We start from the raw sequence: 26,798 nt of genomic DNA on the forward strand, positions 1-26,798 counted from the left end.
GTTTGTTCAAAGAATCAATTCGCACGGGTGAACGCAAGGAGATTGACAGGAAGAAGGCATTTGTGGGTGGCAACTGACTGTTTTCAGGGAGTGGTTGGAAAAACGCAGGCATGTCCAAGCATTTGCAGGGAGGGTTCCTGACGTCAATTCCGGTCCCGGTCAGGCTGATGGGATTGCAGCAGCTGAGTAAGTCCTGGGATGCGCAGAGACTGCACAAGATCTGATGGTACAGCTCTGCTACACATGCGTTCGCACACTTGCACAGCTAAAATACACTCCCCCATGGGCGGCGACTATCTGATCGCAGCAGTGCAAAAATCGCTTGTTAGCGATCAGGTCTGAATCAGGCCCAAGGTGCTTGATTTCTGATTTGGAAGTAAAGCAAAAAAAGAAAGCAAGTAACTGTGCACATGGGCAAAACAATGTTGCACTGCAGGTGGGGGAGGTATAAAATGAGCAGGGACCGTTACATGTGAGAGGAGGTGTGTCCAAACTGATATCTAAATTGCAACGTAAAAATAATGCTGTATAGGATTTGTGGGCTGCGTGCATAAGCAGCCAGTATTTACAGTGCACAAAAAAAAATATTAATGTATTTGCATTGCAACATGGTTTGTTCCAGATACAAAGTTGATTGCTTTGGGTTTTTTGTTTTTTTTTGCTTTACTTTGAAATATGAATCAGGCCCTAAGTCATATCCTTCTGTAGCAGACATACTGGAGAAACACTGCATGGTTCCTGAGTTGAGAACTGGGAGAGGTACATGGGCAGCTCCTGGTGAAGACATGATGGGTTTAAAAGTCACTAAGTGCTTGACTTCAGGATAGTGCTGGCTAGAGGTCAATACCTGTTGGATTAGTCTTAGACGTTGCCTGTGTGAATATCAAAGCATTCCAACACTTTGCTTTCTATAACAGCAGGATGAACTAACAACATAGCTAGAGGAGTGGAGTGTAAGGATCAACACCGGGTATTACCCATTTAAGTCACTGGGACAAAGGTGCAAGTGAAGCATAGGCACATGTTACTTTCAGTGTGGTGAACCCTGTGGTATTAAATATTATGTTTCTTTGTATAATAAAAGGGTGCACAATATATGCCCATATAAAGGTACCGGGATAGTCGGGGATGACGCATGTAAGCTTGGCCTACAGTATGGGCCAGTGTCGGACTGGGGCATGAAGGGCCCACCGGAGGAATGCTTTTGTAGAGGCCCATGCTTAAGGGTGTGGCCAGGCTCCAGTGGGGGCGTGGCCAGCCACCACAGAGGTTTGGTTAACTATTAAAGAGTACATTTTCTGTGCCCAATGGTACATATAGTATATAATAAACCATATTCTTGTGAAGTATAATGTAACATATGTATAATGCATAATTCAAGTGCACCTGGATAAAGTCTGGAACCTGATCCCTAGAGGAGGAGGGCCCACCGGAAGTGGGGCCTAACGGTGGTTTCCCCTGTTCCCCTGTGGGCCAGTCCGACCCTGGTATGGGCAGGATAAGAAGAGCTAAACACACCCACTGTATAAAATGCAAATGTATAATACATGCTGCACTGAGATGATAGATAGATAGATAGATAGATAGATAGATAGATAGATAGATAGATAGATAGATAGATAGATAGATAGATAGATAGATAGATAGATAGATAGATGTGTTATGAAGTCAATCAATGTATCTTATTTTTGGCTACAATCATATTAAAATGAAATACATGACTATTGTTGCAGTATTTCCCCATGTATGGAATCAGTGGTTTTCCTTAGGCCAACTGGGCTGCTTAAGGAATGCTAGCAATGTTCACAAAGAAACATCAGTAACAAGTTTCCTCACCAGTTATCCCAGCACATAGAAGCAGCGAGCAGTAGAATGTATTGCAATATATTATGTTGTTTGAAATTCCTTATGACAGCAGGGCTAAACATCAGTGTACCAAACACTTTTTTATGCTTTTGCATGCTAAATACAAATACAGTGCTGCCAATATATGGGTATTAAAAAAATGTTTTTTTTTATATTGTTAGCCACTTTACCAAATTATTTTTACATTTATTTTCATTGTATTCATTTTAGAGATGAGTGGATTCGGTTTTACTCGGTTTTACTCGGTTCTCAAAACCGAATCTTATTGGCTATCCAAAACACGTGACATCCGTGAGCCAATAAGATGTCGTTTTGAGAACCGAGTAAAACCGAGTAAAACCGAATCCGCTCATCTCTAATTCATTTTACCTTTTTGGTCACAACATATTAAGGTCTTGCATAAGATTGCACACATGATCCATTTTTAATTGGAAAAAACAAAATACATATTTTGTGTGAATCTTTACAAAGATAAATATTTAATAGATTGACGATTTTACAGACTATGAGGTGTATTCAATTGATGTTGGATAATTCCGAATTACAGGATCTGATATTTCAGTATTCAATTAGCGGCCAAATCTGAGAGAATTTGGCCATTCCTGACAATGCCAATCCAACTTTTTTTAAAGTTGGATTTACTTTGTAGGAAACAGGGCTAAAAACTGTCAAATTTGGCCGCAAATCCGACAAAACACGTGGATCCGCTGCTATTCCGCCGATCCATGTGCTTTCCGACAAGTCGGATAAACGGGAGTTTGATTGAATAGGTGGAAACTGGGTTCGACCTTAAACTCCTGTTTATGCGACAAGTCGGGAAATCTGCCTTGAATTGAATACAGCCCTACAGGGTGTAGCACATTGCTCCCTTATCTCAAAACATGATTATCATACTGTATTTACAGGAAACAGCGTTTACCATGGCTTCTCCCTCTATTTCAAAATATTGCCATAATGAAGGGGTTGCCTGTACAGGAGGATATGGAGGTAGAGGATACTTGTGGTACTCAGGTAAGTATCATGAAAGCCAACAGTTTACAGGTATGTAGCAGGTCTTTTGGATTTGGGCAAGTATTATTAGATTAGGTGTTGCAGATGGGTAGCTGATCCCGCCTTAGTTGCACTTCTTACTGGAATGGATGGAATGCATGACTTAGCTGATAGGGACTCCACCATCATCTTTACAGAAGGATCAATATACTGTATGTGTTTAATACAGGCACTACTTTCACACAGTTCTTCTACAGTCAATAATGCTTTTATTAACTCATCTTAGTTCAATGAAATTCAACAGAACACACAAAAGTAAGATCTATTACACTGGTTCTTGTCTTCAAAGGCACTATCTACTGGGGATTATCATAAACAATGGCAATTTATAATGGATGCAAGATACATTTAAGTCTTATACACTGGTACTTCACTTATTAACGAACCAATTGAGAACCATTCACTTCATGCAAGAAATACACATTACAGGCAGTACGGATGGTGTAATGGTTAGCATTACTGCCTCACAGCACTGAGGTAAGGGTTCGATTCCCACCATGGCCCAACTGTGTGGAGTTTGTATATTCTCCCCGTACTTGCGTGGGTTTCCTCCGGGTACTCCGGTTTCCTCCCACAATCCAAAAATATACTGGTAGGTTAATTGGATCCCAACAAAAATTAACCCTAGCGTGAAAGTGTGTGCGTGTACATGTGATATAGATTGTAAGCTCCACTGGGGCAGGGACTGATGCGAATGGCCAAATATTCTCTGGAAAGCGCTGCGGAATATGTGTGCGCTATATAAATAACTGGTAATAATAAATAAATTACAGAAAACAATATCATCAATTAACAATCTTAACAAATTAATGTAAACAATAAAAAATAGTTACATATAAATTACACTACAAATGGAGCCCCATAACCTCTATAAACTATTGTTTTACGTTTTATAGTGTTCTTTTCCGAAAGAGTTAAAATCATGGAATTAGTTGTTATCTGTTTTGAATGAATGAAGCAAAAATAAGGTAACAAGATATGAAATCTAGCAAACTTTGTCTAGCCAGAGGGAAATGTTGCTTTTTGCAGTCTGAAAACAGTTACTTTTCCCTGTTAGGATTTCCTTAGTTACATGGCAACTATGTTTCCTCCTTATTGTGCTTTTGGGTAAACTCAAGGCTCGGCGCTGTTACTGCAACAATGTCTAGTTGAGGATTATGCTAACTGGTTTAGCACTGTTCCCTTGGTGAGAGCGGTCTTATCCACGTTGACATGCTACGCTATAGATGCTTGCATCTATGTGGCTCAGTCCTAGCATTCCTTATGCAGGGCATGTATATACAGAAAAAATGCCTGGCAAACTGACAGGCATTTTATCTGACAGCCTCAGACGCTGCAGATATCAGGGACACACACCTTGAGAGCTCTGACACTGTATGGCACCCGATACTGGAGTTCCGGCCCTGGGCAGCAGACATTTACCTGTACCTTCCCATGTGAAAGAACAGGGAAAATGTTTGTCAGCAACAGCAGGGCATATACTGGCCGATGCAGCTGATTTCCACTTACAAAATATAATATGCAATAGACATGATAGATGATCCAGTATATTCGACCATTCGATATTACAAGGTTGGTCTCCCATATACACGCTGCAATTATCTGCCCAATTGTATAGTATATTCTTATTGTTAGCTGCAATGCATAATTGATACATAGTGAATGCTCCCTGCAAGTTGTGTTCATGTTTTATTTCCCTGAGAATACATTACCTGTGTTGAAAGATGTTCCTTTCTAAAGTTTGCATATAATGAGGGTCATTCCGAGTTGTTCGCTCGCAAGTGAATTTTAGCAGATTTGCTCATGCTAAGCCGCCGCCTACTGGGAGTGAATCTTAGCATCTTAAAATTGCGAACGATGTATTCGCAATATTGCGATTACATACCTCGTAGCAGTTTCTGAGTAGCTTCAGACTTACTCGGCATCTGCGATCATTTCACTGCTTGTCGTTCCTGGTTTGACGTCACAAACACACCCAGCGTTCTCCCAGACACTCCCCCGTTTCTCCAGCCACTCCTGCGTTTTTTCCGGAAACGGTAGCGTTTTTTCCAACACGCCCATAAAACGGCCTGTTTCCGCCCAGTAACACCCATTTCCTGTCAATCACATTACGATCGCCAGAACGATGAAAATGCCGTGAGTAAAATTCCGAAGTGCATAGCAAATTTACTTGGCGCAGTCGCAGTGCGGACATTGCGCATGCGCATTAAGCGGAAAATTGCTGCGATGCGAAGATTTTTACCGAGCGAACAACTCGGAATAACCCCCACAGACCACATCCCAACCTATATTTTATATAGTGATCAGTATGCATGACCAGCGGATGGGATGCCAGCAGTAACAATATCAACGCCGTCATCCCGATGGTCATGATCCTGACAGGGGTGAATTAAGTATTCTAACTCCCCCCTAACCATAACCCTCTCTTACTGCAGCCTAACCCTAACCTCCCCATTTAGTGCATAAACCTATCTGCCCCTTTCCATAGCCTAACCATCCCCCCTTAGTGCCTTAGCCTATCCCCCCTCCATGGTGGAGTCTAACCCTAACCCAAAAGCGTAACTAGGGTTTTTGGAGCCCAGGGCAAGATTAGGAATGGCACTCCCCCTGAAAAAATAAATAAAAAGACGCATAAAGCAACTGTGTGTGCGCCGAGAAATTGGACGTGGTCACATACCAGAAGGGGCGTGGCCACTGAAAATGGAGTGTGAAAACATGACACGCTACCTGTTTCACGTCACACCGGAAACATTCTTTTAAATTCAACATGCACCTTACCTGTATGATGGTTTCTCACAATATGGAACCTCTGAAGAACTGTATCCTCTAAGGCAAATGGCATCTTCAGTTGTTATTCACTATTCATGTAGGAGATCCCATTGTCCAGAAGATGCCTGATTGTATAGCAATATTAACAAGGTCAGCATCATACAACAGCGGCTCAACTGGACTAACATCCTGCCCCCTGTATCACATCCTGCCCCCTGTGTCTCTCAGGCACACTATAATTTCCCCCTCGTGTCATCTCTGTCACACCATCACCTCCCCCTGTGACATCTCTCAGCACACCATCACCTTCCTCCACGCGTTGTCTCTCAACACATCATCTCCCACCCTGCGTCATCACTCATCACACCATCATCTTCCCCTGCGTCATTACTCAGCATGCCATCATCTCCCCTGCGTCACTACTCAGCACATCATCATCTCCTCCTTTGACGTCACTCGGCACACCATCACCTCCCCCTGCGCCGTCATTCAGCATGCCATCACACTCTGTCTCTCTCGTGCGTGTCCCCCACGCAGACTTCTAACCCCTTCTTTTGTGTCACCTCTCCCCTTGTAATCCTATCACTGTGGCACCTCTCCCATTCCTCACCCCCTTACCATCTGGGAGGCAGGAGATAGGAACTGTGAGCAGTTGGACAAAGTGTGTGAGGTCTTGCACTGACAGGAATGCGTAGCCCAGTACAGACACCACACCTCTCTCCCATCCTGGCACAGAAAGGGTCTGTGGTCTCTCCCACAGCATGTTCCACCACCGTCCCCCTCCTCACTGGACTCCACCGTCTACTCCCCATCTTTTCTCCCATACGCTGGGAGCCCATGCTGCTGCCGCTGTCAGGGAGACTGCACCGCACCTGAGCACCTTGTGCTGGCATGTGTGCCTCCCAGACACCTGCAATCCGTCCACACCTGAGCGGTAATTCAGCACAGCAATCCATCCACACCTGAGGGGTAATTCAGACCTGATTGCTAGGGTGTGTTTTTTGCATCCCTGCGATCAGGTAGTCGCCGTCTACAGGGAAAGGATATTTGCCATGTGCAGGTGTGCAATCGCATTTGTGCAGGTGTGCAATCGCAATCAGTTTGTGCAGTCTCTGCTCAGTCCAGGACTTACTCTGCTGCTGCGATGATCGGGGTCGGAGCTGACATCAGAAACCCTCCATGCAAACGCCTGGTCCCTCTTGCGTTTTCCCGGACACTCCTACAAAATGGTCAGTTGCCACCCACAAATGGCCTCTTTCTCTCAATCACCTTGCGATCGCCCGTGCAATCGCTTTTTTTGCACCATTCCATCACTATGCATCGATATCCGGTGCAAAAACACACACCAGCGATCAGGTCTGAATTAACCCCCTGGTTCGGAACTCCATTCATTAGAAAGGGTGCATGCTTCCAGCAGCAAGCAGACATAGTGGAGGGCTAGCGGGACGGCGGATGGCTCGGGGGCACCACGATTGTGGTGGGCAGGGAGGACAGCCAGAGTTCTGGTGGCAGTGGTCACAGTGATGCGAGCGGGTCATGCAGGTGCTGGTGGCTCCCATGCCCATGGCTTGAGCCCTGCTCGCACCCACTAGTTACGCCACTGGTGGATGACCTCAATATTTATTGATGGGGACCCCCACAAGTTTGTCGCCCTGGGGCAGCCACAAGCCTTAATGCAGCTGTGCCTTTCATTCTGTGTCTCTATGTGTCCCCCTCCCCCTTCAGAGAGAGGGTGAGAGTGTGTTTGTTTTTGTGTGTGTATTTGTGTGTCTGTGTTATTTTAACCCCCCCACCACCCCTTCAGCTGGGAGCCAGGGAGCCTGCAAGTCCGAAGCAGGGGTGGCCAAGCAGCGGAGAGCTCAAGGAACCTGACGCTGGTGCCACAGTCACGCTCCCTCCCAGCAGCAGGAAACTGGATACTGCTGCTGCTCAATCGCCGCTGAGCACCACGTGCATGGGTCTAGCTCGGCGACGCAGTGGGGAGCGCGGGTGGCAGCAGCACAATGACGGAAACGAATGGGCGTGTGGAGCAGGTATGATGCCCTGGCTGGTGGCACCCCCTTCTGCTGGTCCTGACAACACCCAAGGCACGTGCCCTGCTCGACCCCCTTAGTTATGCTTCTGCCATAACCCCCCCTCCCCACAGCCTAACCTTAAACCTTCTTTTTTGGTGCCTAAACCTAACCCCCCTTCCCCTGCAGCTAAACCATAACCCTGCCACCTGTTCTTACCTTTGGGATTCCAATGTCGGGGTGTTGAACTGTTTGGGATTCCGGCATCAGTATACTGACTACTGGGAATAAGGCAGCCGGTATCTTGAACGTATACCTTTATATTATTTTGCACATCCAGTATGGATGTGCTAGCTATTTAATCACACAGGCTTTTGTTACTTCATAATAGACTTCAAGGTCAAGACACATTTGCCACCTTACAGCATAACATAATTACTTACTAAAATATACTTCTTTTATAATGTGCAAAATGTACAGCTGTTTAAATAATTTTAAGAAACATTTTTGCAAAATTACTAATTTTATTGACACCTGTAAACATTAGCCTTATGATTTCTTGAGCTGGGTATGGGTCCTGTTGGTTACATGAGAGCCAAACACTCCAGATACACCACTCAGTGATTCCTTTCATAATATAATTTACTGTATGATACAGTATTCTCTCTTGTGAAAAAAAAAACAATCTCTTCTATATAATTGCCAATGTAGAGATGGTAGCCCCAATCTGCAAATTCAGAAAAACACCAATATAATTCTATTTCTGACACCCCTTGTGACTGTCACTACTGGAAAATTTGTGTCTCTCTGAGATATCTGGGCAGATGGTTGGCTGATGTCTAGTGGTGGTGATGTGTCTGGTGAGGGACTTTGAAGATCCAGCCTTGGGGATAGTGGGAATTGATGTTCTTTTCTCTATCTATTGGAATGAGAGGAAGAATGAAGCATAATAACCATTACACTTTACAGTTGTAAAAATTACTACATTTTGATAGATGTGTGAATTTATGTTAATATGAAACCACAACATACTGTACATAAAAAGAAGAGATGAAACTTATACCAGATGCAGCAAAGGATAAGTGTTCAATATGCATGATGCCTAAAAGCTACAATCTTAGGCATTAAACATAAAGTGTTGTTAGTAACATAGGCATCTGGCACAAAAGCAAACACAGTCAGAATCAGTTGTAGCCATTTGTGCCCTCAGCTTCAAAAGTGGTAGAGCTATCTAGATGACAGGCAGCCAGATGTTCTGCACCGTCTGAGAATGATAATAAGAAGATATATGAAAGACATTGTGGAATTCTCAATGCAATTTGTCAAGCACAGAATATAGTTTTCACATCAAGGTTACAGTGTAATAATCCAACTTGGTAATGTACTGTAGATTGTTATTGTTCATTATAGTTTGTTTTCCAGTTACCCGCCTGAATGCTGTCATACAGGTTACTTTCTATCTGACTATATATATATATATATATATATATATATGAAACTAGTGAAGATAAGGGCGCCTATTTAGTGTTTCTTTAAAGAATTGATATGAAGTGAATCAAGTGATAATGTATGGACATCACTTATCTGGTATATACACTTTCTTCGGTCTCATGACCAGTGCACATATGTAAAAAGAAATAAAACAGAAATATCATAGCGCGTACAGTTTTAAAGCATATTTCACCATACAAAATAGAAGTAGTTGTATCTAAAAAACCTCCTAAGGATAAGCAAATCCTCAATGTTAAAAATCCACCAGCGGGGATTATTGGGGTTTTTCACAAAATTTTAATACAACATATAACATAGAAGGTATAAAATAGTAAAAATGCAAGCGTACAGAAGATAACAAGATTCGAGCTTATCAATCTGTATGTACAATCAGGTACATCCTGTTTTCCATAAAAATCCAATATTGGTAAAAATGCAAACGTACAGGAAATCTGAGTTAAAAAAACTTATCTGTCCATAAGGAGGTCTCAGGTACAGCAGTCCCAACGCGTTTCGTCAGCAGTATGACTTCATCATGGGGATATAGTCAGTAGTGAACAGTTATCCTATTTATACCTGTGAGCAGTGTGAGGATCTGTCACATGGTCCAACAAGTAGTGACCTCACTTCGTACCGATACCAGGGGTAGACAAAGTTTTCCAGTACCAATTCAAACACTTCTGACAAAGATGCATCAACCTTTGAAGGGACCTTCAAATCCAGCCATGGCTGATAGTTTTCCAACTGCAAAGTAGGCCTATGCCTTTTGCACTTAACTTTACCACACACGGCACAGCTACGACCTTGTGGAAAAAGCTCTTGTAGTTCAGGCTGCTTTGGCTTGTGCTTTATGTTAAATAAAATATTAGGAAGAAGAGATTCAGGTTCCAGCGAGCAGTATAATGTAACAACTCCAGCAAGAAATGACCAGAAGATCATAAGAATATGAAGATATCTGTCCACCGTACTGCTGCTCAGATATCTTCATATTCTTATGATCTTCTGGTCATTTCTTGCTGGAGTTGTTACATTATACTGCTCGCTGGAACCTGAATCTCTTCTTCCTAATATTTTATTTAACATAAAGCACAAGCCAAAGCAGCCTGAACTACAAGAGCTTTTTCCACAAGGTCATAGCTGTGCCGTGTGTGGTAAAGTAAAGTGCAAAAGGCATAGGCCTACTTTGCAGTTGGAAAACTATCAGCCATGGCTGGATTTGAAGGTCCCTTCAAAGGTTGATGCATCTTTGTCAGAGGTGTTTGAATTGGTACTGGAAAACTTTGTCTACCCCTGGTATCGGTACGAAGTGAGGTCACTACTTGTTGGACCATGTGACAGATCCTCACACTGCTCACAGGTATAAATAGGATACCTGTTCACTACTGACTATATCCCCATGATGAAGTCATACTGCTGACGAAACGCGTTGGGACTGCTGTACCTGAGACCTCCTTATGGACAGATAAGCTTTTTTAACTCAGATTTCCTGTACGTTTGCATTTTTACCAATATTGGATTTTTATGGAAAACAGGATGTACCTGATTGTACATACAGATTGATAAGCTCGAATCTTGTTATCTTCTGTACGCTTGCATTTTTACTATTTTATACCTTCTATGTTATATGTTGTATTAAAATTTTGTGAAAAACCCCAATAATCCCCGCTGGTGGATTTTTAACATTGAGGATTTGCTTATCCTTAGGAGGTTTTTTAGATACAACTACTTCTATTTTGTATGGTGAAATATGCTTTAAAACTGTACGCGCTATGATATTTCTGTTTTATTTCTTTTTACATATGTGCACTGGTCATGAGACCGAAGAAAGTGTATATACCAGATAAGTGATGTCCATACATTATCACTTGATTCACTTCATATCAATTCTTTAAAGAAACACTAAATAGGCGCCCTTATCTTCACTAGTTTCATACTTATCCTTTATGTGCCATCCAAGCACATATCACATTGTTTAAGGTTGCGGCCACCCATTAATTGGGTTAGTTATATATATTTTTTACGTTATATATATATTTATTCTTTTAAAATCACAGATTCACGTGCACTCTTAGTGCCCACTGAACGTTACCCGTGCGCCCCCGCATCTATTTGTTTTTTTATATATATATATATATATATATATATATATATATTAGTGATGTACACCGGAAATTTTTCAGGTTTTGTGTTTTGGTTTTGGATTCGGTTCCGCGGCCGTGTTTTGGATTCAGACGCGTTTTGGCAAAACCTCCCTGAAATTTTTTTGTCGGATTCGGGTGTGTTTTGGATTCGGGTGTTTTTTTTACAAAAAACCCTCAAAAACAGCTTAAATCATAGAATTTGGTGGTCATTTTGATCCCATAGTATTATTAACCTCAATAACCATAATTTCCACTCATTTTCAGTCTATTCTGAACACCTCACACCTCACAATATTATTTTTAGTCCTAAATTTTGCACCGAGGTCGCTGAATGGCTAAGCTAAGCGACACAAGTGGCCGACACAAACACCTGGCCCATCTAGGAGTGGCATTGCAGTGTCAGACAGGATGGCACTTCAAAAAAATTGTCCCCAAACAGCACATGATGCAAAGAAAAAAAGAGGCGCACCAAGGTCGCTGTGTGACTAAGCTAAGCGACACAAGTGGCCGACACAAACACCTGGCCCATCTAGGAGTGGCACTGCAGTGTCAGACAGGATGGCACTTCAAAAAAATTGTCCCCAAACAGCAAATGATGCAAAGAAAAAAAGAGGCGCACCAAGGTCGCTGTGTGACTAAGCTAAGCGACACAAGTGGCCGACACAAACACCTGGCCCATGTTGGAGTGGCACTGCAGTGTCAGGCAGGATGGCACTTCAAAAAAATTGTCCCCAAACAGCACATGATGCAAAGAAAAAAAGAGGCGCACCAAGGTCGCTGTGTGACTAAGCTAAGCGACACAAGTGGCCGACACAAACACCTGGCCCATCTAGGAGTGGCACTGCAGTGTCAGACAGGATGGCACTTCAAAAAAATTGTCCCCAAACAGCACATGTTGCAAAGAAAAAAAGAGGCGCACCAGGGTCGCTGTGTGACTAAGCTAAGCGACACAAGTGGCCGACACAAACACCTGGCCCATCTAGGAGTGGCACTGCAGTGTCAGGCAGGATGGCACTTCAAAAAAATTGTCCCCAAACAGCACATGTTGCAAAGAAAAAAAGAGGCGCACCAGGGTCGCTGTGTGACTAAGCTAAGCGACACAAGTGGCCGACACAAACACCTGGCCCATCTAGGAGTGGCACTGCAGTGTCAGACAGGATGGCACTTCAAAAAAATTGTCCCCAAACAGCACATGATGCAAAGAAAAAAAAGAGGCGCACCAAGGTCGCTGTGTGACTAAGCTAAGCGACACAAGTGGCCGACACAAACACCTGGCCCATCTAGGAGTGGCACTGCAGTTTTCTAGCGAGAGGATGAGTGCTTCCATCCTCATGTGAATCTGAACCACTAGCCATGAACATAGGCCAGGGCCTCAGCCGTTCCTTGCCACTCCGTGCTGTAAATGGCATATTGGCAAGTTTACGCTTCTCGTCAGACGCTTTCAATTTTGATTTTTGGGTCATTTTACTGAACTTTTGTTTTTTGGATTTTACATGCTCTCTACTATGACATTGGGCATCGGCCTTGGCAGACGACGTTGATGGCATTCAGCACGAGGTGGAAGTGGATCTTGATCTTTCCCTATTTTAACCTCCACATTTTTGTTCTCCATTTTTTAATGTGTGGAATTATATGCCAGTATCATTAGCAATTGCCTACTACTATATATACTGTGCACAACTGAAATGCACCACAGGTATGGATGGATAGTATACTTGACGACACAGAGGTAGGTAGAGCAGTGGCCTTCCGTACCGTACTGCTATATATACTGGTGGTCACTGTCAGCAAAACTCTGCACTGTACTCCTCCTATATAATACAGCTGCTCCCCAGTCCCCACAATTAAGCAGTGTGAGCACAGATATATGCAGCACACTGAGCACAGATATGGAGTGTTTTTCAGGCAGACAACGTATACTGGTGGTCACTGGTCAGCAAAACTCTGCACTGTACTCCTCCTATATAATATACTGGTGGTCCCCAGTGCCCACAATAAAGCTGTGTGAGCACAGATATATGCAGCACACTGAGCACAGATATGGAGTGTTTTTCAGGCAGACAACGTATACTGGTGGTCACTGTCAGCAAAACTCTGCACTGTACTCCTCCTATATAATATACTGGTGGTCCCCAGTGCCCACAATAAAGCTGTGTGAGCACAGATATATGCAGCACACTGAGCACAGATATGGAGTGTTTTTCAGGCAGACAACGTATACTGGTGGTCACTGTCAGCAAAACTCTGCACTGTACTCCTCCTATATAATACAGCTGCTCCCCAGTCCCCACAATTAAGCAATAAGCACAAATATTATTAATAAACGGAGAGGACGCCAGCCACGTCGTCTCCCTAACATTTCCAATGCACGAGTGAAAATGGCGGCGACGCGCGGCTGCTTATATAGAATCCGAATCTCGCGAGAATCCAACAGTGGGATGATGACGTTCGGGCGCGCTCGGGTTAACCGAGCCATACGGGAGAATCCGAGTATGCCTCGGACCCGTGTAAAATGGGTGAAGTTCGGGGGGGTTCGGTTTCCGAGGAACCGAACCCGCTCATCACTAATATATATATATATATATATAGTCAGCTAGAAAGTGACCTGTATGATTACATTCAGGTGGGTCACTATAAGATTAGTTCCTTTGTAGACATCCATCTGAATGTGTTCATCCTGTCACAGTAGATGACATTCACATTTTTATATAAATGAACAATTAGAACTACATTTATTTTTTCTTAAATGTACAAATAAAGAAATACTCATTGTTGTGAATAGTATCATTTTGGTGTGTACAATGTGTGCATCTCCATTCTTGCCCTGCAAACAGGCTATAATATTATTTATAAAAGACAACACATATGGCACAAAACATTGAGATGTTCATGTACAATCTCTCACAGAATGACTACCAAGACCTCAGTCTGTGGTTGAGGAGGTCCAGCCCTAACCAGTGCTTGAGGAACTACAACCTCCACTAGCACCGAATGAGTCCTAGAGACCACCAGCACTAAAGGAGCATCAGACTCTATCAACACTTGAGCTGAGCCAGACACCATTACTGCTTGTGGAACTGAACACCCTCTGCATCAAAGTAACCACATGAGAGCTAGGGCCATAACCAGGGCTATGCAACATGTGCCACTGCCCAGGGCACATGTTGCACTGCCCTTGATTATGGTGCCAGTACTGGCTTATTGAGGCTATTTAGTGGCTGTTATATTGTCCAGACCAGCCACCAATGTTAACTGTCTTCTGTCTGTGAAGATCCCACAACCTGACTGATTCAGTTTCCTTTCAAGAGGAGATAAGCAATAAAGTCTATGGCTGGTCCCCACTTGCTTCCTGCTTTACCTCCAAGGCCATTAACAGTGAATTGCTTCAGAATATCATCTGAAGCACTGGTGAGATCTAGTCTTTCATTAGGTTATTGATGGTGGGGTGCAACACACACAGATAGTGAAAGGGAGCTCAGTTCAATATATACAGATATAGGAAGGAGATGCTCAGTGCAAACATACACATTTAAAGGGAGAGAATGAGTGCAACACATACAGATATAGGGGTGCTGGGGCAGTGCAACTTAAACAGATCTGGGGAGGTGGTACCTGTGAGTAGTAGTGAGTAATATATAGTATATACAGCATTTATTAATGTGTGAGAGGTATTTCACTCATTGGATGAAATGTATGGTGAGGGAAATGTGTGGCAGTGGAGTACTGGCATCAATGCTTCCAGCTAAGCTTGTACATGCAGTTTATCTGAGTCTCTACTATTCATTCATCCATCCATAAATGATCCATTTAACAGTGAAGACATTCTGGACATTAGAAAACTACAGAATAAATGTAACTTAATGTAACATCCCTAACAAATGGTTTGAGCCCGTACCAAAATATTTCAGTGGTTGCAAAGATTATATCTGTATTAAAACGGGGAATGTTAGCTTTACATTCTGTAATATATGTAAATTTAGAAATTGTGGGTGAAAAGTGTGTCACTGTACTTCATATTCTCAGTAAAATAAATCTGTTTGTACTATAGACAGAAATGCAGCTAAGATGGGCCACCATAAAGGGTGACTACTGCTATCCCCCCAAAAATTGAAAGGGGTGAGAGTGCAGAGCTCTATTTCACACAGGGTCTAAAATGGGCTGATATGGCTCTGCCAAGTGGTGGCCTATACCATTTCAGATTTGGAGGCGGTGGATAAACAATAAACAACATAAATCAATCTTGCTATTTTCAGCAACATGAAGAGAGGTGTTAATAACAATAACAATACCCACCCACACATATTCCTAAAGTAGCTACTTAAGTTAAAAGGGGGGCATCCCCTCCCTTAAATGTGGGTGCACTCCTGTACAAATATGGAAGACATATGTTTTCTCTAATGAGCGGTAATATTGTCTGGTGACCACTAGAGATGAGCGGATTCGGTTTTACTCGGTTTTACTCGGTTCTCAAAACGGCATCTTATTGGCTATCCAAAACACGTGACATCCGTGAGCCAATAAGATGCCGTTTTGAGAACCGAGTAAAACCGAGTAAAACCGAGTAAAACCGAATCCGCTCATCTCTAGTGACCACCACATAATAGCTATTGGGGGGGGGGGGGGGGGGCACAATATTTAAAAGTTTGGTTCCACTCCTCCAAATGTGATGCCCCTGAATTTATGGAACCAGGTTGGGGGACAGAGTCCCCATCCCTTGGAGCCATGATTTTCACTGTTAACTGGGCAATTACTTCTATGAGGGCAACAAATGTAAAACTAGGGACTCACCTCTTTTTAAGCATCTTACCATTCTACTTCAAGCCAAATAGATAATGTTATGTAACAGTAGCATCGGCTATAGGACCTGTTCTGTATGGATTCATGGAGGACCTCAGTGAAATAAAGCTTCTCAAATGAATAGACAATATATCTATTTTCACATATTAAGTACTAGGTAGCTGATAATTATTATTATTTTTTTGGGGGGGTGCTCTCTTAGAAGAGACAGCTGGGGAATGAAGAAAATGAAACCATTTGTGGCACTCATTAAATTGTTCATGATGATCATGATGTTATGCTTATTTCTCTTTAATATTAAATGTATTAATAAACAACTTAATTAATAAATAAAATGCATAACAGGAGTTGTCTTCAAATTAGATCAAAATTATTTGACATTCATGCATCAATGCTCGATCGTTGGTGTACAACTCTCCAAATAAGACACACCTGGACAGGCAGTGCCCAATGCCCTGATATAATGTAATCATATACTGTATATTTCTAACATTAGTAAAGGAGAGCACACCCACTAAACAAATTATAATAATAATAATAATAATAATAATTATTATTATTATTATTATTATTATTATTATCTTTCAACTCAACAAATAACATTCTTGCCACCATCAGCAAAACAGCTAAAGCCAATCACTCTACTAATACAAAACCAACTCCAAAATACCCTTAAAATACTTTCTAAAAACAAAAATTACCCACCATCAGTGAGCTGGACACCATCAGTCCTGTACAGATAAATGACCCTAAATCTGACCACCCTATGTTCCATTACAATCCAGTTCAGGGATATCACACATTGAAAAACTGCCAAATTCTCCTTTCTCCTCACAATCTCTCGCAATAGCCCAGAGCAAATCCAACAACGTGCATCTGAACAAATAATTGCCACCTAGGTGACAAACCAAAACTTGTTGTACTTCAAACAAGCTGACCACAGACAATAAACAGTCCTTTAGAGCTTCCCACAGCATGCCACAAAGGCCTAACCAATGGGCATCCGTGGCCAAAGGAAACAGACAGTGGTCATGAGCCATAGATAACCAGCAGGTACTGTAGCTAGTCTTCCAGTTAGCATGCTAAAACAAAAATTGTGCCTACAAGCCATTTTCTAGGCACAATATAAAGATGAATAAATTGGGTATAGTTTGCTGCGCTGTGAAAGAATAGCTGCTCAAGTTGTTATTTGGTGATTGTTAAGATTTGTTAAACCGAGCGCTTGTGTGTGCTGGTGTGTAGTGTTTAATGAACCAGTAAAGAATTATGTAAATAGCCGAGAATTGATTAAATGTAAGGAATAAAGTGAAGAAAAAGGAGAAATGAAAAAAATGAAAAAAAGGCAAAAAAGGAAAAAAATAAAAATAATAAAAATAATAATAATAATAATAATAATAAAAATGAAGAATAAAATTAATAATAAATAAAATAAAAATAAAAAATAATAATAATAAAATTAAAAATAAAAATAAAAATTAATAATAGGGAGGGGAGGGTAGGGTAAGGGGTAAAGTGCAATGTTTACAGCTCCTTTAGGAATAATTTTGGAGCTTTTGGACACTTGATTGAAAGGTACAGTCTTTTGCGGTGTGGCTATCCCTGACTTACCCTATTTGGTGCAAGCGTGGCTAGGGGTTCCGGTGTCTGTGGCAACAATAAGGCTGATGGGCAGGCTGGCTTTTCCTGCCTGTTAGGCCGTAGCTCACGTCCTCCTTCCCCTGGCTGCACCGTAGCCGCTGTTTCATCCGCTCCGCCGTAACCGGAAGTTCGGATGTTTACTTCCGGTATTGCAAGCGCTGGCGGCGGCGGAGTCCGTGTCCTAGATGGTTGCTTCTGTTTCTCCAACGCGTTTCGAATCCAAGTCCGGATTCTTTCTCAAGGAGATGCTAAAAACTTTTACTATTAAAAGTCCGTTTTTATATGATAACTTTATTGATAAAACCGGATGTACCCGTGACCGGAAGTGCGTTTTCCGGCGGCATCCTCATGGTAAAACTTGCAATAAGGGAATGAGTGTGAATTCTTCCCAAAAATATTTAAAAAATATATAAAAAATATTAATCATTGCACTTCTAGGAAAAGGGAAGGTATGGGATGAAAAATAATTAAAATGTTATAAGAATAAAAATAAAAATAAAGATAAAAATAAAAAATAAAAAAGGGGGATATAAATAATAAAAATAGATATAAAAAAATGAATGGTGTATATTAAAGAATGGAGAAATTTTTTGAATAAATTTTTTTTTTTTGAATATGTGTGGAAGATTACAGGAAGACATTTAGTTCTGTCAATATTTAGACCGTGTGGTTCTAAACTCTTCATTTTATATATCCATTCGGTTTCTTTTTTCTTTAATGTTTTTACGATATCCTCTTCTCTCCAATGGGCTTCGATCTTTTGGATCCCAATGATTTTTAACCCAGTGGGATCTTGATTATGCTTTGTGAAAAAATGTGCTGAAACGCTGTGTGTTTTCAGGCCTCTTTTTATGTTGTATACATGTTCTGCTATCCTTGTTTTTAGTTTTCGTTTCGTTTGTCCCACGTATTGTTTTCCGCATGTGCATTCCAGGATGTAGATAACCCCTTCTGTATGGCAGGTTACTTGGTTTTTTATTTCAAATTCTTCTCTTGTTATGTTAGACTTGAAAGTGGTTGTGGGTTTGGTTGAAGTCTTCTGGTTCCTGCAACCGATGCAGGTCATGCACTGGTGGAATCCTTTGGTTTTTGTATGGTTCTTTGGCTCTTGTGAGATCGGAAGGAAACTGTGAGTCAACTGTTGTTTTAAATTACTTGCTTTTTTATAAATTATTTTTTGTTTGATGGGGATGGATTCCTTTAGGTCCTCATCAAGAGAGAGGATATGCCAGTGTTTTTCAAGGATTTTTTCAAAGTCTTTATGATTACTATTGAATTGTGTTATGAAGGTAAGAGGTAGTTCTTTTTTGTCTTTTTGTTTGAAAGTGAGTAAGTCATTTCTTTCCAAGTTTTTTACCTTGTCTAGTTATTGTGTCAGATGGTTTTCTTTATATCCTTTTTGGAGAAATTTGTTTTTCATTTCGTGTGCTTGTTGTTCAAATACTTTGTGATCAGTACAGTTCCTCTTTAATCGACAAAATTGTCCTCCTGGGATATTTTCTATCCATTGTCTGTGGTGATTACTGCTATGTGAAAGCATGTTGTTACCGTTCACTTTTTTGAAGTGGGTTCTTGTGAGAATTTGGTTCGTTTCAATGTAAATTTCCAAATCGAGGAAAATTACCATATTTTCACTGTGTGTAGTAGTAAATTCAAGGTTCATATTGTTGTTATTAATGTGTTCTTTGAATTGTGATAGAGCGTCTTGGGTTCCTTTCCAGATGAAAAACACATCGTCTATGTAGTGGTGCCAGCTTATGATGTTTGGTAGGAAAGGGTTGTTGTCCCAGATGTTGAGATCCTCCCAGCGTGAGACAAACAAGTTCGCGTAACTAGGAGCAAATGATGTTCCCATGGCTGTACCGCACTGTTGCTGAAAAAATTCACCTTCATACCAAAAATAGTTATTGTGAAGAATAAATTCAATACTGTCCATAAGGAAATTAATTTGTGAATTGGTAATTGTCGTCTGGGTACACAAGAAGTGGCGGGTTGCTTCACATCCTGCATGATGATTTATTGCGGTATACCGGGATTTGATGTCACTTGTACATAGTATGTACCCTTCTTGCCATTCGGTATTGTTAATTACTTGCAATATATTTGTAGTGTCCTTTAGGAAACTTTTTTGTTTTCCTACGATGTCCTGAAGGTAATGGTCGATATATTTTGATAGATTTGAAGAGATTGAGCAAATGCCAGATACGATGGGTCTCCCTGGTGGTTTTTCCAGATTTTTATGGATTTTTGGGAGATAGTAAAAGGTTGGGATTTTTGGATCCTTAAAGCAGATGTAGTTATATTCTTTCTTATTGATGACTCCCAGTTCTTGAAATAAAAAACCAAGTATCCTGCCATACAGAAGGGGTTATCTACATCCTGGAATGCACATGCGGAAAACAATACGTGGGACAAACAAAATGAAAACTAAAAACAAGGATAGCAGAACATGTATACAACCTTTTACTATCTCCCAAAAATCTATAAAAATCTGGAAAAACCACCAGGGAGACCCATCGTATCCGGCATTTGCTCAATCTCTTCAAATCTATCAAAATATATCGACCATTACCTTCAGGACATCGTAGGAAAACAAAAAAGTTTCCTAAAGGACACTACAAATATATTGCAAGTAATTAACAATACCGAATGGCAAAAAGGGTACATACTATGTACAAGTGACATCAAATCCCTGTATACCGCAATAAATCATCATGCAGGATGTGAAGCAACCCGCCACTTCTTGTGCACCCAGACGACAATTACCAATTCACAAATTAATTTCCTTATGGACAGTATTGAATTTATTCTTCACAATAACTATTTTTGGTATGAAGGTGAATTTTTTCTGCAACAGTGCGGTACAGCCATGGGAACATCATTTGCTGCTAGTTATGCGAACTTGTTTGTCTCACGCTGGGAGGATCTCAACATCTGGGACAACAACCCTTTCCTACCAAACATCATAAGCTGGCACCGCTACATAGATGATGTGTTTTTCATCTGGAAAGGAACCCAAGACGCTCTATCACAATTCAAAGAACACATTAATAACAACAATATGAACCTTGAATTTACTACTACACACAGTGAAAATATGGTAATTTTCCTCGATTTGGAAATTTACATTGAAACGAACCAAATTCTCACAAGAACCCACTTCAAAAAAGTGAACGGTAACAACATGCTTTCACATAGCAGTAATCACCACAGACAATGGATAGAAAATATCCCAGGAGGACAATTTTGTCGATTAAAGAGGAACTGTACTGATCACAAAGTATTTGAACAACAAGCACACGAAATGAAAAACAAATTTCTCCAAAAAGGATATAAAGAAAACCATCTGACACAACAACTAGACAAGGTAAAAAACTTGGAAAGAAATGACTTACTCACTTTCAAACAAAAAGACAAAAAAGAACTACCTCTTACCTTCATAACACAATTCAATAGTAATCATATAGACTTCGAAAAAATCCTTGAAAAACACTGGCATATTCTCCTTCTTGATGAGGACCTAAAGGAATCCATCCCCATCAAACCAAAAATAATTTATAAAAAAGCAAGTAATTTAAAACAACAGTTGACTCACAGTTTCCTTCCGATCTCACAAGAGCCAAAGAACCATACAAAAACCAAAGGATTCCACCAGTGCATGACCTGCATCGGTTGCAGGAACCAGAAGACTTCAACCAAACCCACAACCACTTTCAAGTCTAACATAACAAGAGAAGAATTTGAAATAAAAAACCAAGTAACCTGCCATACAGAAGGGGTTATCTACATCCTGGAATGCACATGCGGAAAACAATACGTGGGACAAACGAAACGAAAACTAAAAACAAGGATAGCAGAACATGTATACAACATAAAAAGAGGCCTAAAAACACACAGCATTTCAGCACATTTTTTCACAAAGCATAATCAAGATCCCACTGGGTTAAAATTCATTGGGATCCAAAAGATCGAAGCCCATTGGAGAGGAGAGGATATCGTAAAAACATTAAAGAAAAAAGAAACCGAATGGATATATAAAATGAAGAGTTTAGAACCACACGGTCTAAATATTGACATAGAACTAAATGTCTTCCTGTAATCTTCCACACATATTCAAAAAAAAAATGTATTCAAAAAATTTCTCAATTCTTTAATATACACCATTCATTTTATTATATCTATTTTTATTATTTATATCCCCCTTTTTTTATTTTTTATTTTTATCTTTATTTTTATTTTTATTCTTATACCATTTTAATTTTTTTTCATCCCATACCTTCCCTTTTCCTAGAAGTGCAATGATTTATATTTTTTATATATTTTTTAAATATTTTTGGGAAGAATTCACACTCATTCCCTTATTGCAAGTTTTACCATGAGGATGCCGCCGGAAAACGCACTTCCGGTCACGGGTACACCCGGTTTTATCAATAAAGTTATCATATAGAAACGGACTTTTAATAGTAAAAGTTTTTAGCATCTCCTTGAGAAAGAATCCGGACTTGGATTCGAAACGCGTTGGAGAAAAAGAAGCAACCATCTAGGACACGGACTCCGCCGCCGCCCGCGCTTGCAATACCGGAAGTAAACATCCGAACTTCCGGTTACGGCGGAGCGGACGAAACAGCGGCTACGGTGCAGCCAGGGGAAGGAGGACGTGAGCTACGGCCTAACAGGCAGGAAAAGCCAGCCTGCCCATCAGCCTTATTGTTGCCACAGACACCAGAACTCCTAGCCACGCTTGCACCAAATAGGGTAAAGTCAAGGATAGCCACACCGCAAGAGTGTACCTTTCAATCAAGTGTCCAAAAGCTCCAAAATTATTCCTAAAGGAGCTGTAAACATTGCACTTTACCCCTTACCCTACCCCCCCTCCCTATTATTAATTTTTATTTTTAATTTTATTATTATTATTATTATTATTTTATTTTTTATTTTATTTTATTTATTATTCATTTTATTCTTCATTTTTATTATTATTATTATTATTTTTATTTTTTATTTTCATTTTTTTCATTCTCCTTTTTCTTCACTTTATTCCTTACATTTAATCAATTCTCGGCTATTTACATAATTCTTTACTGGTTCATTAAACACTACACACCAGCACACACAAGCGCTCGGTTTAACAAATCTTAACAATATAAAGATGATAAGCTTCTGACTTCCATTGACCAACCACCTAGATATCGGAAACCAGGAGTCCCGCTGCTGCTGTGGAAGTGGCCATCCCAATAGGGAAGGAATGAGTGCCAAAGTCAGAAAAAGGGAGTCCCATAGACAGAATACAATGCTTCAAGGTCTTACTAAACTGATATTTAGTAAGGGTAGACTCATCCTGATGCATAAGCCAGGTTCAACCCTCAGCCACATGTGCCGACAGATAAGCTTTGCGCTAAGGACACCAGGCATATCCAGGTATTCTGTAGAGATGAGCGCCTGAAATTTTTCGGGTTTTGTGTTTTGGTTTTGGGTTCGGTTCCGCGGCCGTGTTTTGGGTTCGACCGCGTTTTGGCAAAACCTCACCGAATTTTTTTTGTCGGATTCGGGTGTGTTTTGGATTCGGGTGTTTTTTTCCAAAAACACTAAAAAACAGCTTAAATCATAGAATTTGGGGGTCATTTTGATCCCAAAGTATTATTAACCTCAAAAACCATAATTTACACTCATTTTCAGTCTATTCTGAATACCTCACACCTCACAATATTATTTTTAGTCCTAAAATTTGCACCGAGGTCGCTGTGTGAGTAAGATAAGCGACCCTAGTGGCCGACACAAACACCGGGCCCATCTAGGAGTGGCACTGCAGTGTCACGCAGGATGTCCCTTCCAAAAAACCCTCCCCAAACAGCACATGACGCAAAGAAAAAAAGAGGCGCAATGAGGTAGCTGTGTGAGTAAGATTAGCGACCCTAGTGGCCGACACAAACACCGGGCCCATCTAGGAGTGGCACTGCAGTGTCACGCAGGATGTCCCTTCCAAAAAACCCTCCCCAAACAGCACATGACGCAAAGAAAAAAAAGAGGCGCAATGAGGTAGCTGACTGTGTGAGTAAGATTAGCGACCCTAGTGGCCGACACAAACACCGGGCCCATCTAGGAGTGGCACTGCAGTGTCACGCAGGATGTCCCTTCCAAAAAACCCTCCCCAATCAGCACATGATGCAAAGAAAAAGAAAAGAAAAAAGAGGTGCAAGATGGAATTGTCCTTGGGCCCTCCCACCCACCCTTATGTTGTATAAACAAAACAGGACATGCACACTTTAACCAACCCATCATTTCAGTGACAGGGTCTGCCACACGACTGTGACTGATATGACGGGTTGGTTTGGACCCCCCCAAAAAAAGAAGCAATTAATCTCTCCTTGCACAAACTGGCTCTACAGAGGCAAGATGTCCACCTCATCTTCACCCTCCGATATATCACCGTGTACATCCCCCTCCTCACAGATTATCAATTCGTCCCCACTGGAATCCACCATCTCAGCTCCCTGTGTACTTTGTGGAGGCAATTGCTGCTGGTCAATGTCTCCGCGGAGGAATTGATTATAATTCATTTTAATGAACATCATCTTCTCCACATTTTCTGGATGTAACCTCGTACGCCGATTGCTGACAAGGTGAGCGGCGGCACTAAACACTCTTTCGGAGTACACACTTGTGGGAGGGCAACTTAGGTAGAATAAAGCCAGTTTGTGCAAGGGCCTCCAAATTGCCTCTTTTTCCTGCCAGTATAAGTACGGACTGTGTGACGTGCCTACTTGGATGCGGTCACTCATATAATCCTCCACCATTCTATCAATGTTGAGAGAATCATATGCAGTGACAGTAGACGACATGTCCGTAATCGTTGTCAGGTCCTTCAGTCCGGACCAGATGTCAGCATCAGCAGTCGCTCCAGACTGCCCTGCATCACCGCCAGCGGGTGGGCTCGGAATTCTGAGCCTTTTCCTCGCACCCCCAGTTGCGGGAGAATGTGAAGGAGGAGATGTTGACAGGTCGCGTTCCGCTTGACTTGACAATTTTGTCACCAGCAGGTCTTTCAACCCCAGCAGACCTGTGTCTGCCGGAAAGAGAGATCCAAGGTAGGCTTTAAATCTAGGATCGAGCACGGTGGCCAAAATGTAGTGCTCTGATTTCAACAGATTGACCACCCGTGAATCCTTGTTAAGCGAATTAAGGGCTGCATCCACAAGTCCCACATGCCTAGCGGAATCGCTCCGTGTTAGCTCCTCCTTCAATGCCTCCAGCTTCTTCTGCAAAAGCCTGATGAGGGGAATGACCTGACTCAGGCTGGCAGTGTCTGAACTGACTTCACGTGTGGCAAGTTCAAAGGGCATCAGAACCTTGCACAACGTTGAAATCATTCTCCACTGCACTTGAGACAGGTGCATTCCACCTACTATATCGTGCTCAATTGTATAGGCTTGAATGGCCTTTTGCTGCTCCTCCAACCTCTGAAGCATATAGAGGGTTGAATTCCACCTCGTTACCACTTCTTGCTTCAGATGATGGCAGGGCAGGTTCAGTAGTTTTTGGTGGTGCTCCAGTTTTCTGTACGTGGTGCCTGTACGCCGAAAGTGTCCCGCAATTCTTCTGGCCACCGACAGCATCTCTTGCACGCCCCTGTCGTTTTTTAAAAAATTCTGCACCACCAAATTCAAGGTATGTGCAAAACATGGGACGTGCTGGAATTGGCCCAGATTTAATGCACACACAATATTGCTGGCGTTGTCCGATGCCACAAATCCACAGGAGAGTCCAATTGGGGTAAGCCATTCCGCGATGATCTTCCTCAGTTGCCGTAAGAGGTTTTCAGCTGTGTGCGTATTCTGGAAAGCGGTGATACAAAGCGTAGCCTGCCTAGGAAAGAGTTGGCGTTTGCGAGATGCTGCTACTGGTGCCGCCGCTGCTGTTCTTGCGGCGGGAGTCCATACATCTACCCAGTGGGCTGTCACAGTCATATAGTCCTGACCCTGCCCTGCTCCACTTGTCCACATGTCCGTGGTTAAGTGGACATTGGGTACAGCTGCATTTTTTAGGACACTGGTGACTCTTTTTCCGAGGTCTGTGTACATTTTCGGTATCGCCTGCCTAGAGAAATGGAACCTAGATGGTATTTGGTACCGGGGACACAGTACCTCCAACAAGTCTCTAGTTGGCTCTGCAGTAATGATGGATACCGGAACCACGTTTCTCACCACCCAGGATGCCAAGGCCTCAGTTATCCGCTTTGCAGTAGGATGACTGCTATGATATTTCATCTTCCTCGCAAAGGACTGTTGAACAGTCAATTGCTTACTGGAAGTAGTACAAGTGGGCTTACGACTTCCCCTCTGGGATGACCATCGACTCCCAGCGGCAACAACAGCAGCGCCAGCAGCAGTAGGCGTTACACGCAAGGATGCATCGGAGGAATCCCAGGCAGGAGAGGACTCGTCAGAATTGCCAGTGACATGGCCTGCAGGACTATTGGCATTCCTGGGGAAGGAGGAAATTGACACTGAGGGAGTTGGTGGGGTGGTTTGCGTGAGCTTGGTTACAAGAGGAAGGGATTTACTGGTCAGTGGACTGCTTCCGCTGTCACCCAAAGTTTTTGAACTTGTCACTGACTTATTATGAATGCGCTGCAGGTGACGTATAAGGGAGGATGTTCCGAGGTGGTTAACGTCCTTACCCCTACTTATTACAGCTTGACAAAGGGAACACACGGCTTGACACCTGTTGTCCGCATTTCTGGTGAAATACCTCCACACCGAAGAGCTGATTTTTTTGGTATTTTCACCTGGCATGTCAACGGCCATATTCCTCCCACGGACAACAGGTGTCTCCCCGGGTGCCTGACTTAAACAAACCACCTCACCATCAGAATCCTCCTGGTCAATTTCCTCCCCAGCGCCAGCAACACCCATATCCTCCTCATCCTGGTGTACTTCAACACTGACATCTTCAATCTGACTATCAGGAACTGGACTGCGGGTGCTCCTTCCAGCACTTGCAGGGGGCGTGCAAATGGTGGAAGGCGCATGCTCTT

General features: G+C 42.0%; 1 long non-coding RNA gene across 1 annotated transcript in view; it reads right to left on the reverse strand.

The window, feature by feature from the left end:
* Window positions 1-8,201: 8,201 nt before the first annotated feature.
* LOC134935429 (uncharacterized) overlaps window positions 8,202-26,798 on the reverse strand; it is a 132,043-nt gene continuing 113,446 nt past the window's right edge. The window contains exon 4 of the long non-coding RNA XR_010180133.1: window positions 8,202-8,616. This is a non-coding gene — a long non-coding RNA (uncharacterized LOC134935429). The remainder of the gene's footprint in view (window positions 8,617-26,798) is intronic.

Source organism: Pseudophryne corroboree, chromosome 6, assembly GCF_028390025.1.
Source record: "Pseudophryne corroboree isolate aPseCor3 chromosome 6, aPseCor3.hap2, whole genome shotgun sequence".
NCBI classification, from domain to species: Eukaryota; Metazoa; Chordata; class Amphibia; order Anura; family Myobatrachidae; genus Pseudophryne; species Pseudophryne corroboree.